The sequence below is a fragment of the Geospiza fortis genome, unplaced genomic scaffold (genome assembly GCF_000277835.1).
Source record: "Geospiza fortis unplaced genomic scaffold, GeoFor_1.0 scaffold130, whole genome shotgun sequence".
Taxonomy (NCBI): Eukaryota; Metazoa; Chordata; class Aves; order Passeriformes; family Thraupidae; genus Geospiza; species Geospiza fortis.
The window spans coordinates 13,617,982-13,631,521 of record NW_005054300.1 but is presented as its reverse complement, the minus strand read 5'-3'; positions in this window follow the sequence as shown (position 1 = coordinate 13,631,521).

Below are 13,540 nucleotides of genomic sequence, written 5' to 3'. Positions count from 1 at the left end.
GAGAAGCATTGTTGCTGTGTTGTCTCAGACTCTGTACATCCACCCTAATCTTCTTCCTGTTTCATCTTTCCCTGTGTTTTCAGACTGGACAGATCATTCTGTTGTACTTGAAGATTCACACACTCTCATGGAACTGTTTTATTTCAGCCCTCGCTCAGCAAGCCATGCAACAAAAGCCAGAGAAGAAGAGTGAGCTCTGCGTACTGTCAGTGCTACATACTTCTGACTATTATTTCCGCCCCATGGCTTTGGTTTTATCCAAGGATTATTCAGTTTGGGAATAATAGGAGATTTACATGCTTGCACACAGGTCAAATTACAGTCAGAAAGCACATGTGTTCCAATTTCTTCACCTGCAGATTATTCCTGGTGACTTATTTTAAAGCTTTCCTAACTGGCAACAGCAGAAATTACTGTTTGAATCCTGTTTGCAGATGAATGCTGATGTCCTCCTGGTGTTCCAGCAGGATATTGCACTGATATTGAATGACAAATTGTTTCAAATAGTATCAGATTAGCTCTTCTAAAGAATAATTCTTCAACTGGTTGAATAGATCACTAGAATTCAAACTAACTGGAAATTTTTTGCAAGTAGCTATTCTTAAATCAAGAGTGTTATTACGTTATTTTGAGTTTTATACCATCTCAAGCAAATTAACATCAACTATAATGCCTTCTCTCTGAACACAGGAACGAGTGCCAATGTTTTATCATTATTTGTGGTATTTCTAAAGGTTTTGGTAGTCATTTGGAGATACTAAAAAGGAAATAAATAGAGAGCTATACTTATTTTTCCTCACTTAAAAAAAAATTTCACCACCTGTCCTGTAACAAAGCAGGGGGAAAAATGACAGTTTTGCAGCTTCTGAGGAATTACTGTGACTGAAATACAACTGTGAATTCTGGATGTAAATAATGAAAAGACAATGCAGGAAAAAAAAATATCACCTTACGGATTGAGTTATTCATTTTTAATGATGACGTACACACAGGCAGGATAAGGAAGCATACTGACACCCAATTTAATTTTCAAGTTTGTCTAAGTTTTCCAGAACCCCATAGTACTATCCAGACATGCAAGCAGGCAAAGGATTCCCCTATTCCCCTTCACTTTTTGGGGTTTTGTCATTAATTATCTCCTCAAAAATATGCTCAGTCACATGTTCAAACTGAGTGCCCAAAACAAGACTCTCTACCTGGTGTTACACAGGGTTTAAAATTAAATTAGTAAATGGTCTTTTCCACCTCCTTAACATGTAGCAATAGATGTCTGGGTAGGGGAGAGAAAATTATAATCTGAAAGTGGGGCTCCTAAATTCATTCACCAGAAGCATTGGGATATCAGGCACTCCAGCTCCATCAGCTGCACACCAGCAGGGTACAGCCCCTCAGCTCATGCAGGACGTCGCCACTCTGCTCTTCCTGAGCAAAGAACTGTGGCCACAGCACAAAGGCCTAACCTCTGGAACACTCCCCTCAGCTCTTAACCCCATATGAGGCTTTCTAGGGATGCAGGAGATACACCAAGGAACATCTTTGGAACAGGAGCTTTAAGACAGAGGCCTATTCAGTGACCGTAATAGATCAGATGGCTTTTTTGTTTGCTTGATTTTAACAAAGAGCTCCATCATAAATCTTCAAATTTGATTGCTTTATAATATATCATACTGTGATGTAACTGGCATCTGCACTTGGCTCCTATTAGGTGATACCATATGGTACAATTAGAAGCAGAGACACAGAGTGACATTCAAATAAGTTAAACTTCATTCATCTATGATTAAAACATCCTCACTCCCCTGTATGCATTCAAGATCCTAATTTAACGTCTAAAGAAATTCTCATTCAATTGTGCATAAATATTTTGCATTTTTGAAACTCTAGATCACTCAGCTGAATGTCTCTTAGAACTTCTCTAAGTTGTTTATTTGCTTTCTTACTATGACAGTTTCACAGTCTGTGGCAGGGCCATCCAGATGGGGAAGGTGTGCACAGTTTCCAAAACCTCCCATTTGCAAAGCAAGCACAGGCTCTTTGACACATTGCCTGCCTCCCTCTGGGAGACCTACACAATGGTATTCAGCTTTGTCTTGTGGTACCCATGTTCTAGCTATAGCAGAAAATAAATCTGCAAGTTATCAATAAAGGATTTTTAATTGGCAAGGCTGTTTTATTTATTCATGGGAAGATAAGAGAGTCTTAGAATACCTTCTTTCCCAGAAGGTTAGGGGGTTGCACACAACTCACAAATCTTTCTTGATAATCCTCTAGTTGAAGCAGAAATTATATTATGCTTTTGTTCTTTCATGCCTAAAACTGACCAAGCGGGCAATGATTTATTAAGCTAGAGTCTTGAGTCTCCTGCCACACAACCCACTTAGTCACAGTAATGGCTATGAAACAGATCATGCATTCTAAGATAGGCCATAATTTGTGTTCAAGAAACTTGTCTGTTTTAATCACCAAATTTAATTTGCAAAGCCCTATAAAGGTTATGAAGTAAAAAGGAACAAAGCAGCTAAACTTTAGATTGTAATGTTATGTGTTATATATACAGAGTAGGAGAAGAAAAAATTAATTTGGCACAGACCCAAAAGATAAATATCAAATGGCTTCAAATAATTAAATGTAGGATTCTTCCAATATACACTTTTGCATCCTGAGTCTGTTTACAAATAATCAGAAGTAAAGCAATCGTATATATTTCACTTCCTCAGTGAAACACTGAAATTGGAGTCCACTTACAAAAAAAGTGGAGAGGCTTCTCTTCAGGGACTGAGTTGGGGTTTCATATGAAGTACCACACATTTTTAGATGCTGATTAAGAACATCTTACATTTAAATTTTAGTATCACTGATTTCAACTTATATTCAAGTCTAAATGCATTACAAAGTAATTGAAGGTGGTGTTCAAAACCTGGAGCTTTCAGGGAATGCACAAGAAAATAAATAAAAACCTTCACAATTTTCAAATAAATGTAGTTTTTCCAGCTACTTGAAATTACTTGAAATACATCAATTCATTAGAACTCACTTTAATGATATATCTAGAAAAAACTAAGGCAACTGTAATGTTACTTTTCATAGGTTAACAACCCAATTTTTTTGCTTTGAAACAATGGATAATAGAAGATATTATCTATTATGACCATTGCAGTTGATTCTACCAGCTACTTATTATAAAGATGAAAAAAGAGACAGAAAGAGGCACTTTTGGAAGTTTCTCCAACATAAAGTATACATTGACCTCAAATATCACAATAGATTAATGGCTTTCTTTTGCTGTGTGAATGTGCAGTTAGGAGGAGGGAACGCTCATGGGGAGGAAACAAACAGAAAGGCAGAGAGAGAGTGAAAGAACTGGATCGAAGGGGAAGATGCAAGGGACAGGCACAGCTGAGATGCAGATGGGGAGGAGAAATCACAATGAGTTCATGGATAGCAAAGGTTGGCATCTGACAGAAACAGGCTCAGAAGCAGAGCCCCAGCCAGAAGGTAACATCCTTGCGATAAGGGGATGCTTTCCAGGCTGACTTGGATCATTTGGAATGTGAAGGGCCCACTCACATCTTGCCACTGAAATTGATTAAGTATCATCAAATAATTTCAAGAGCCAGCATCAAGATTTTCCATCCACCTTTAATCTTCTATAACATCTGCTTGTTCAAGAGAATAAGAGAATTAGGTTTAAGTCTCAGTCACACATGTATCAGGCCAGGTGGGAATTTTCTTAATTTGCAACTTTGCAGTAAAAATATACACTTTAGAAAAGGGAGATATGGTAAATTTCTCTCCATGCCCACAAGCTCTTTTCATGATAACCCCGAGCAAGCAGCTTCAATTACCTCGATTTCAGCTTATTCTGTAAAGCAATTACAGCAATATTTGCTCAGTCTGAAGGAATTGGGAAATTATGCTGGAGTTCACACACAAATTTTGATCCCTGGGTTGCAGCTGTTATTGGTTGAAATTATTATTATGCAGCAGTTTACTCAGACATAGAAAGTTTCTGTAAGAAAATAGAGACTGGTGAACCATTTTAGTCACCTTTGAAATATTTGTGAGGGATAGATGCAGATCTCTTCTAAAGATCTAGTCTAGCATCTACTCCAGATGCAGATAGGTCTGGAGAGAGGTGAAGGAAAGGAGGAGTTAGGAGATGAGGCAGCTGTAACCACAGCACTGCATTCATCACTGACAGTATTTGTGGGTGACAAAGCCTCACAGGATGATACACAAGATACAGGCTTGAACACATCACAGGCACATACACCTGCACCACCTTAACAGGCACACATTTTAAATACTGACATTCCTTTCCTATTTCACCTCCACTACTCATTCAGCACCCTGAACCAATATATGATTCCAATATATTTTATAGTAGCTACTTTTCAGAAATTGCCCTGCATTCTTCCCAACACATTGTTTCCAAACAGCACTCTAAAATGCAGAGATTGCAGGATAAGATTAAATGTTTTTGACAAGATTTACTCTGAATTTTAGACCTGGTAATCTTGTTTCTTTTAGTGATTGATGAGAGATCATTATCGAAACCTTCAAGTGGGTCAGCAGCGTGTGCAGCACAGATGAAGCGCTGGAAGTACAGAAAAACATAGACCAGAAAAATGGTCTTGAAGCTTCCTATTAAAATATACAGCCTTGCACCTGGAGGAAAAAGGCACAAAGCAACCACCAAGGCTTTTCATAAGGGATTTCTATCACAAGAATTACAAAAATGAAAAGATGTTGTTATTAAAACATATAAACAAAGAAGTAAGTTATAATTTTTGATGAGATTAATGAATCAAATCTCTAGGGTGTCTACTATCTAAAGAAGTCTGCGCTGGAATAGAATAGCACAAATATTACTAACCATCTTCAGCTGGCCAAGCTGTGAGGGAAATTCCTGTAATAAAACAGCACCAGTGTGGAAAAGCCTCAGATAAAGATAATGCTGTATTATCCTAGGGATTGATGTTGACTGAAATCTGACCCACATATGCAATGGGTAGGTCTTTTCAGTGGGTGTTTTGCCAGAAGCTGCAAGACAGGGTGCTGTATTTGTACAGATGAGGTTTTTTCAGCACCCATGGGCTTGCAAATATGATGTCAACGAGACTGTATAAAAATGGGTGCTCTTCATACAAATAGCAAAGCCTCTAGGCAAAAAAGTAAGTACTTGGACTAACCATTAGTTTTAGCTTTTCACTTAGTTTCCATTCATGTTTCTCATAGAAAACTTACCAAATATAGGGGAAAAATTCCCATGAACAGACAGCATGGATGTCAGTGAATAAACAGCTCATCAATATATTTAGACAATATTTTAAAATAAAATATTGCAGGAATTATAATCCATTTTGAATTAAACATCTAGGCTAATTTTTTTATAGGAAATTATTCTGCCATTTTTATGAAAGTCACTTTCAGTTGGTCAGAACAATTTTTGATGCTGAAAAGGGCATTATTTGTGCTACACAAGTTTTTCTCCCTGACAACCTCTTGCATGGCAGGTCAGCCAGGCACAAATTATTCCAAGCTCTACCCATACTTGACTGCTGAATGCTGGTCTCATAGCATCCTGAGGAGGGAAAATGCTCCCTAAACAGATAAGGCACCCACACACGTTAATGTGGGGCCAACTTACCACTGAAATAGGTCCATGGGAGTTGATCCTATTTAAAGTGACTATTGATGTGAAAAAACGGACGTGCTTTTTGACTGGTTTTTAGGAGCCACTCTAGAGATTTTCCTGAAGTGCAGTTGCAAATCACATTGCCCTGAAAATCTCTTCATTGTTGCGTTAAGCCAGTACCAGAAGACAGTTTCAAAGAAAGATGAAAGTCCTGACAGACTGGATAGGGAAGCACAAGTGAACATGTGACAGGAAATGATGTATGAGTATGGCTGAGATGAATGGGCATGCTTGAGGAGGGACAGCAAATTCAAAGGTGCTCAAGAAGTCCCTAAGCAGCAGCAAACACTGGAGCCCAGAGTCTCCAGCTATTTTTTGCTAAGTGTCTGTCAAAGCTGGGAAAACTAAATTTATTCACATCCTTGCTTCTGTTTTGGTAACACAGGTTTAGAAAGGGATAGAGTGCATAAGGAAAAGAACCATACAAACATATCAAGTAAGATATTGTGGCTGAGATGGGCTTCCTAGTTCGGCCTTGGAAAAAATGACATTTTGCCCTGTTATAATGCTCCCAGACTGCAAAGGCAAAAACAAATTTTCAGCCACTTAGAATTTGTGCTTTGAATGACAAAAAAAAAAAAAACAACCAAAAAACAAAAAAAAAACCCAAAAAACCAAAACAAAACGAAACAAAAGAAAAACAAACAAACAAACCCAATGAACCACCCAAATCAAACCTGAAAACACCTGATATTACATGATTACATGGAATCCAAACCCACTGCCACTGCTGATTATGAACCACAGAGTTCCCTGAGTACAGCTGGCCTGCCTCTGGAACAAATGCAGTACAGCACTCCCCAATCAGCACTGGAAATGGGACAAAGCATCATCCCTGTACTCAACTGTTCAGCTATGGCCTAGGGAGTTGGGACATGCCTTCGAGTCATTTGCTTGTATAAATCACCCTAAAATATTTATGGCAGGAAAATTTAAAGTGAACCTTGGACAAGGTCACACATACTGGTTGACCCTAAGGTATTTTCTTTGCAACTAACACACAAGGTGTCTTTTTAATCCCCACAGTGGCCAGGCAGACTTTCACATACCTGGCTTCCTACTCAGCTGTGCATAATGGGATAGGTTCTCTGTTTTGTGAACCTCCTTTGACTTAACCTTGGCAGAGGTTAAATATCTGGGAAGCCCAAAATCTTCCACCAAAGGGCTTAAAAGACATATAGGTGTAAGTTTACTTATGGCTTTTCATGGTTTTCAGCCTAAGCATGCAATTTTTAACCTTCCTTTATCTCTACTAAACCCTGGCCAGACCCTGCCTCAGGCTTCAATGCCACAGGAACTGCACAACTGTAAAATAAGTAGGTCTTCTTAGCTGCTGTACACTTGGTGCACTTGGGCACACTTCAGAGAGTGTGAATAGCATATTTTCCTCTCAAATTCATCTATCCAAGCACTCAAAGCATGTGATGAACCTAGCTATGATTATCCCTGGATGATTCCTGCTGTCTTCTCCTCTCAAGACAGGTGCTAGAATTAATTCTGAAACTTTTTGAATTCAAAGTTCTTTGGTATTAGCAACCTTCAGAAGGTCTCAACAATAACTCTAAATCAAGCTTTGATGTGCCGTAGATTGCTACATTTGAATTAAACCTTGCCAAGTAATACTACGCTTTTGTTTAGGTGAACCATTACGTGCAGACTCATCCCTGCTTCAGTGCAGACTCAGTCGTGTACAGACAGCTAATCCTGAATGGGTCTCTGCAAGCATAATTATTTAGTCTGATTAGGATAGGGATTTTATACTACCACTTTTGAAGCTCTGAAAAAGCAAAATAAAGATTTTGAAAATAAAGGCAATTGAGTAAGAGAAGAATGATCACCACATCTTTCAACATACTCTATATAAAAGAGACATCATCCTAATGCCCAAAAGGAGTTTAATTGTTCATTTATTAGACATCACTAAATTTTCAGCCAAATGCTTTTAATTTAAGTGTGACAATGCAAGAAGCTTTTATTGTGAAGGGAATACCCTACAAAAATCTGTGAAAAGATCTGGAGGCTCCAGAACATACCCAGAACTACAAATGAACATATGTATAATGCTACTGCACTGTCTGCCATTACCAGTGCTATGTGATACCCTGCTACGAGCTGCATGTCTTTCAGGCCTCTCATCCTAATAACATAATGTGATTCCTATAACTTACCTAGTGATGTAAATGATGTTAAAGGATCTGACTAAACCTTGCAAGAATGAAGTGTAATTTGGAGTGAGATGAAGTAGCATTGGAGACTCCACTGCAAAGACCAAAGTGGGATTTCTATGACATAAAACACATCAAGAATGTAAGATGGACAGCTCTGCAAAATGACTTTATAATTCTCAATTTCTATCATGTGCCATGAGGCATAAGTTTATTAGTGAGTGCGAAGACTTCAGGATGCTTTAAAACTATAGATTACTAAGGGGTAAATGTAGCACAGTTAGCATGTCTCTGGTATGAATTCTTAGAGATGTTCAAGATGATCCACTTGCAAAAGGCAGATTTCCAAACAGGTATAAATGAAGCCTGCATTGCTAGGGGTACACGAACTCCAGGAATTACAAATCAGCAACATAAGGAAAAATATCAACTTATTATATTTTTCTGTGCAACAATACCAGAATATAAAAAATTATAGTAACAGAAAATATAGAAGTATAAATGTATAAACATATAACAACAAAAATAGATTATACCAATATAAAACAATAGAACAATAATAGAACATACACATTAATTTCTTCTACTATTTCTACAGCAGAAGTTATATCCAAACTGACAGAAAATATATAGAAACTGAAAAATACTGTGTAATCATAGTAAAGTAAATGTCAGATTTCTGTTGCTCAGTACAATTATTTCCATGTTAACTGTTTTAAAATTTTATTTGGACCCAATACAGTTTAATGGTTGGGTGTGGGATGCAATCCCAAAGAAGAAATCTTACAAAATTCAATCCAAGATAGTCATATTCAGGAAAAGCAGGCACCAAAATCCTCTCAATACCACTTCAGCCTAAAAGGAACTTAGTTTTAAAATATTTGCAAGAGAAGTTCAACTGTTCAAACTCTATGCTGGGAATGGAGCAACACATGTAGAAAAAGGCTGCTGCTTCTATTTTTGAGGTCTGTTTAGGTTTTTTTAATGCAGAATCAATGTAAAATAGAAATAAGACTGGGAAACGAAAGGGGGGGGGGGGCTTGTGAATGAGACATTTACTACCTGAAATCTCCATCCCTCTCACATTTTCCAACACCAGAGAGGAATGCAAGGCCTGAAGCAGTAAGATGCTGAGTGGACTTAGCTTCTGCAAATACTAGAAGGAGTGAAGGATGCTCACTCTTCAGTAGATGGAGTTTAAAACCCAATGGGATCTAACCCCCTCCATGCACGTGGTATTCCTGAGCTGTGGCTGCACATGTGTCCTGAACAGAGTGTTCTCGTCCCAGCAGTAACAAATGTCAGATGCGAGGCTGGATTTCACAGCTTCAAAATAAAGCATGCTATGCTGCCCTCCAGAATGTTAGCCACATCTTTGGTTTTTATTTACATAACTGCACAAGTCACAGTCAAATTTGGCTTCTACTTGTATGAATCTATGAAGAATTTTTCATTAGAGGGCCTGCACACATGCTGGATCTATACATAAAGTCCATACTAACTGTTTCTGACATGGAATCACTGCAAGTTATAGAAAGTCAAGGAGCTGACTCTGGTTCCAATTATAAACATCCAAACCCCACAGTCTCTAGAGCATCACTTCATCCTAAGGTTTATTTATGAGAGCACATGCTGATTGTGTAAGATCTTTAATTTTGTGTGGTAGGCTGAGCAGATGATAAAAATACAAAGCATGACAAACTCACTGAGTGCATGCCTCCAAACTCCAGCAAAACAAAGACCAACAACAGTATTGAACAGGGACGGGTGGGGGAGAAATTTTGCTAGCTGAAGGAGGTATACCACCTCAAATACAGCAAGTGCAATAACCAGCTGAAGTGACTTCAGAATCTAGTTACTTATACAGAGCCTTTTCAGATGCTGACACTGTATTTCCAAAGCGAAGAGGAATCTTTGCAAGGGTATTTGGAAGAATGTTCAAACTACACAATGCTTGGAGTTTGTATCCACAGACCTAATTTAGTATAGAATTATAGTAATTTGGCATAAAATAACACAGAACACTATATTTTTTTTCTTTTACTATTTACCTTTCCAGAAATACTGGAGGAATGAAATTAAATGGTTCCAGTTTTCTGATGTTTATAATATACTTGAAAGCGCTGAAGTGCGTTTCCCTTTCAAAACAAGTGATGCACACCATTCCTGAGGAATGCAAGTATGCTGTCACACAGCTTGCTAGCATAGTGATACATCTGAAATGAAAAGTAGAGTCCAGAACAACCAGAGGCAGAATATCACTGGGGGGAATTCTTTTATCCACTGTAGTTCTGGCAGTTAAAAGAAATTATTTTGATAACAATGGCTTTGGCAATGCCATCTCAATGACAAAAGTCAAATTATCTTATCTAATATTTGACTGGGTAATCGATAATCCTAGCCAGAAAAGGTCTGAATTACTACCCCCGCTTTGTTTTTGCTTTTATCTTTTCTTCTAAAATTGAAATCCAGGAGCTCTTTAGAGAAGAGGATTTCATTCTGACAGATAAAAGGAATGTGATGTTTCCCCGTCAGGGTTGGTGGATTAAAGACAGGATAACATTAGGAAGTAACTCTGCACATAGAGCAACCCACCAAGACAGAAATCTGCATCCTTACATTGTTGTTAAGGAAAATTATAGTGACACATCACTGTGAAAAATCAAATATTGATGCAAAATGCATCTCTTTTCTTCAAAATAAAAGTCATCTAAAAATCAGAGAAGGGAGATGCTTTATTCTGATATCTCAAGGCCCATGTACCACACTCACATACCAGTACGCATAAGGCATAGCTCAAGTGCATTTAGCCCAGATCTGTTATGTATCAAACTTCACCATACAAATACGTATATTTCGGGGACAAAAAATAGAAAAAAAAGAAGAGTTGGTTGTAGCATACCTAACAGGTGAAGCAGTCCCTTTCAAGTCAGCATGAGGCAAAATACACCATCTTCCATCACAAGAATGTTGCATTTTTGTGTAATGACTTACAAGGCATTTAAAAGGTTAACATATTTTATATTTCAGAATAGAACCTGCTAAAATTTGCTATGCAAAATGGGGCCCTGATCTCAAGACTACCAATGTGTTTCTTAATACACCATTGCCCTGACTTCACTGACATAGCAGGCAGCCAGAAAGCAAGGACAAGGGTGGGCTTACATTTGTGATCTTACTCTTACTGGGGGGCACTTAATCTTGCAGAGAAGAAAATACTGTAATTATTGATGAATGAAGGGACAGGGTAGCAACTGTGCTTTCTGAAAACCCCAGATTCTTTTAATATACTACACTTGGGGCTTCTTCCCTCTTCTTTTTCCTGCAGTACTTTCTGAACAATCACTTCAAAGGCTGTTGTTTAGTTTATATCATAAACATCATTTTCTCCTGCCCTCAGGACACCATCAATCCAAGGAAAGGCACACCAGTGTGCTGTTGTCAGGGACACAGATGTTTGGAATCTGCACGTTGATTCCATCGAATAGTTTTAATGTGAGATAAACCTACCCCAGATTGAACTATATGTAAATGAGAAAACAAAGAGCAATCCTTTCTGTTCAGGTACAAGTAGCACCTGATATTCAAAGTAATAATCTTAAATCTCAAGAAGCATTTGCCTTCAGTGGATCCATCTGGAATGGGAGCACTCATAACAAGTATTGATTCAATGCCAGAACTGCAGAAACCTTATGGAGACGCTGTCTATGAAAAGCTAAACAGGGGTTTGAGAGGATTGCAGAGCTGGTAACTGCTGTTTGGTGTAAGAAATTTGTTCTGGCAGTGACAATAAGACATTTAAAAAGAAAAGGAGCAGAGTTGGGCTTAACTACAAGCTGAAGTCTACGGCATCACACAGGATTAACAGGCATACAACAGATATATAACATCATCTTATACCAGCTGCCTTTCCTATAGGAGGGCAGCTTTAAACCCCTCCCTCCTCCTACACAACCAGGATATTTGTCCTTCTTATGGTATTAACCCCACTAAGCAGTTATTTCTCCTTTCTTTGGACGCTCTGAAATACAAAGGAAATCCAGAGAGAGAGACAAGGAAGTTTGACCTAGGAGAGGGGTGGAAGTAAGAGCCAGGAGGGAGTTGTAAATGAAACCAAGAAGCAGCAAAGAAGAGAGCAGGAGAAGCCAAACTATACACATGCCATACCCATCTACAGCAATTGCATGTGAATATAATTAAACTTTAAAAAAAGAATTATTGAGAGAGACACTGGTAAGAGAGCTAAATCCTGCCAATATAAAATCTATCTTCAGCACCTGGAAGAATTTAATAGAAAGGTGGAGTCAATGTTACAAGGACACACAAGCATGACCACTATCCCCTTTCCTCTGAGGGTACTAGGGAGCATGGAAGGCAGATTTCCCTGGTAAAGCAAAGGCTGTAGATGCATCAAGAATCGAAAGAATGAAAAGTCACACAGGGAGAGAGTGCATGGAAGTACACTTCAGCAACATCAGATTATATTTGTAGGGCATGGGAGATGCTAATAGAAGGGACCCAGGAAGGGAAACACAAATAACTTTGATAGCTAATCCTTAATTTAACTTGGTGACAAAATGAGAGGAAGAGAAATGATAAAGAAGGGAAAAACAATAGGACAAAAAGGAATGGCTCAAGACCCTTAGACTGACAGACTATTAACTTAGCAGGAAGCTAAATACCATTCGTGCTGGAGACACGGCCTCACATCTGTTACTCCTATTTCCAATTATTGTACAAAGCATCTCTTTACATTAGTGCTCCCACAAAAACATCAACTGACTTGTCATAGATGTGGTCCATTCATCTGTTCCACATGAAGTTATATGGTGAACAAAATATCTTCAGCCAAGTGGCATCACAAAGAAGAGTAGACCACAAACAACAGTGGAACTGAATAGGAAACAGAAATATTTATATTGAAAACACAATCTGTGGATAAATAAGTCACTCTATAAAACATACAATTGTTGTGACTAGACACAGGCACAGACATGAAACATACACTAAGAAGAGCTAGATCTTCTACTGTGAAAGTAATATATTTTATACTCTGAGATTATTACTTTAGTATTTTTACTTTCATATTTAGGAAACTTAAATCACGGCCAGCTAGAGGGACTGCAGCACCCCAGCAGGACACGACTGGCCAGCTGTGGTCAATGAATGAATGCACAGTGCCATAGTCACAGTGACAGAGGCATGGGCTGAACTGTAAGTTTATCTCTACTCATGGGTTGTTTAAGTGCAAATTTACTTTTTAGGAAAGACAAAAGATTAATGGATGGCAGGGACTGCAATGCAGACCTATCACCCCAGAACCAGGATGGAAACTTTGATACTTTACACAATTTTAGACTGTGTACAATTTCTAAATATCACTACATTTGTCTTGATCCCATTCTTGGGTTTTGAGTATTCATTATGGTCATTCTCTATGTTAAATAATCCTGACATGGGTTTCCAGCACCTTGCAGGCACTTTTTGTATAGATAAGCTGCAAACTTGGGAGCCAGGCTCATCTGGCTACACAAACCCACATCTCACACCAAGTCTGCATCCTGCCTTCCTGCTTGTCTACAAGGGCACCCCAAAAAGAGTACTTGAAACTCTTCACTTGAGCAAAGCCCCAGTCCAGGCAGATCTTTAGGAAGAGTAATATCAAAAGACGCAATCA